At 38.4% G+C, this 2,500-nt stretch overlaps 1 protein-coding gene and 1 pseudogene across 1 annotated transcript in view; one reads left to right on the forward strand and one right to left on the reverse strand.

Moving 5' to 3' along the window:
- The window catches only part of LOC147469834 (uncharacterized), an 8,934-nt pseudogene extending 7,688 nt beyond the window's left edge, over positions 1 to 1,246 (reverse strand).
- The window catches only part of LOC122253855 (uncharacterized), a 132,048-nt gene that overhangs the window by 24,009 nt on the left and 105,539 nt on the right, over positions 1 to 2,500 (forward strand). The gene's annotated exons all lie outside the window — the stretch shown is intronic.

Raw genomic sequence — 2,500 nt, forward strand, 5'->3', positions numbered from 1 at the left:
ACTGTAGTCATAATTACTATAATTACCGTAATATCGTGCTAGCTTAACGTCCAAAACCTAGATGGCACCACTTTCTCCTAGCACCAGTAAGAGAGAGAGCCTTGAATGGCACCCATCCACAGTCTCTAGCAAGCACTATCTCTGTAGAGTGATGGCACACAGCAAGCTGACGACCTCTTGCTCTAAAGTACCGCAGACGAACGATGTGCAGGCAGAACGAGACGAGGAAGTTTACTCAATCCATACCCAGTGTCTAAAAAGTGCTCCTGTGCCAATATGGATGCCTTTCACTGTGGCACTCACAGTCACAAGCAAGTATCATTCCTCTTCCCTACCTCTTCTTGATACCTTTATTGTAGGTGAATATATGTTTCGTATTCGTTCATGACAACACAAAAATACGACAAAATAAAGTTGCCTTTTGTCCTCCCATAAAACAGCAATACTTCTATCACACTGAGTATAAAGAAAATAATGAGCTAATATGGATAGTATACTACAATTTTAGTCTCCTGCAGCACTGGTAGAGTCTGTCATATGGCACATATAAGTCTCTAAACTCAATAAAACACACACAAAAATAAAACACAAAAACCGCTCTAGTTTTACAATGAATGACTGAAAGAGAGTGGGAAGATTCAAATTATATTGCTGCAAGCAGTCTCTCTTTAAAATAAAACCTATCCTGGAAGCTGGGCAAGCAAATTTATCCCCGTCTGCAATGGGTTAAAAAAACTAGTAGAATATGCGACTTCCTCTGAATGCGACTGGCGAAGAGACGATTGTCACAAGGATAATGAACACATCATTATAAACTACCATATCAATAATTACAATATTATTAATGATAATAATAATAGCGGAAAATATGATAATGATGATAATAATAGCGGAAAATATAATAATGATAATAAAGATAGCGGAAAATATAATAATAATAAAAGCGGAAAATATAATAATGGTAATAAAGCTGCTTCTGCCACAACTACTGTTAACAGCAACCACAGCAACAATAATAAAAATAACAGCAGTGGTAATAACAAATCTTATTACCATAACAAACTTCCAAACATTCTTCCAGGTTCATCAAAATTTCAACCTCTGAATGCCGATTTAGAACATCGCCTCCTTAAATTTAAAGACAAATCAAACATAATTTACGACCGATAACTTCAACGAGGCCACCTTCAGCTCACTATTTGCAACTGGTTGTTAACCTGGCGCTATATATGGACTTCCTAAAATACACAAGATGCGCATTCCTCTTGATTAAGACTATCGTTCACCCGTCAACGTCTCCAACTGCAACCTCGCCCATAACCCTTAATGAATACCCCACTATCAACACACTGACCAAGAATCATCCAGCTCCTAACCCTTAATGAATACCCCACTATCAACACACTGACCAAGAATCACCCTTAATGAATACATCGCTATCAGCAAAATTAGACTTCACCAACGAAATTGAATTACAATTGAAGACTCCACAGTAATGGCTACGAATCATTATTTACGAATGTCAACTCGACCTTTCTGAATTAACATCAATTATCACCGACACGCAGTCAGATGAGTTAATTTCACTATTTGCTCTTAAATTCTTTCTTGAATGTCGCCACCTTGAATGCCTTTACCATCGATAAGTATACACAGTGAGATGCCAGTTGAAGGTAATTTATTTTCCACAAAAAAAAAAAAAAAAAAAAAAAAAAAAAAAAAAAATATATATATATATATATATATATATATATATATATACATATATATATATATATATGTACACACACACACACACAGACACACACACACACACACACATGCACACACACATATATGTATAAAAGATTATAAATGAGACTGAAAAGTTTCCACAACACAAGAGATGTAATTACATCTCTTGTGTTGTGGAAACTATTCAGTTCTCATATATACCCTTTTATCCATTTGTCGCAATGAACTTGGTTCATATATATATATATATATATATATATATATATATATATATATATATATATATATTGGAAATAGGCATGTCAGTATAGGGAAACAGGGCTGGCTCCTGATTATCTGCGGGGTGTGTGTGTGTGTGGGGGGGGGTCTGTTTCTGGATCTGAAGGAGTAGGGGTTTCATAATCTTCGAGGTAGACTGAGTAAGTCTGCCACCAGGAGGGGGACCTTGACATCAGAGATGATGAAAACCCACGAGGATCGGCGGTTGACTGCTTGAATGAGTATGGCGTGGGTGCCGTAGGGTGAAATCTCGCTTGAATGAGTATGGCGTGGGTGCCGTAGGGTGAAATCTCGCTTGAGTGAGTCTGGCGTGGGTGCCGTAGGGTGAAATCTCGCTTGAATGAGTATGGCGTGGGTGCCGTAGGGTGAAATCTCGCTTGAATGAGTATGGCGTGGGTGCCGTAGGGTGAAATCTCGCTTGAATGAGTATGGCGTGGGTGCCGTAGGGTGAAATCTCGCTTGAATGAGTGTGGCGTGGGTGCCGTAG

This window comes from Penaeus japonicus, unplaced genomic scaffold (assembly GCF_977035675.1).
Source record: "Penaeus japonicus unplaced genomic scaffold, GWHDUDI00000001_assembly GWHDUDI00000019, whole genome shotgun sequence".
In the NCBI taxonomy this organism is placed as follows: domain Eukaryota; kingdom Metazoa; phylum Arthropoda; class Malacostraca; order Decapoda; family Penaeidae; genus Penaeus; species Penaeus japonicus.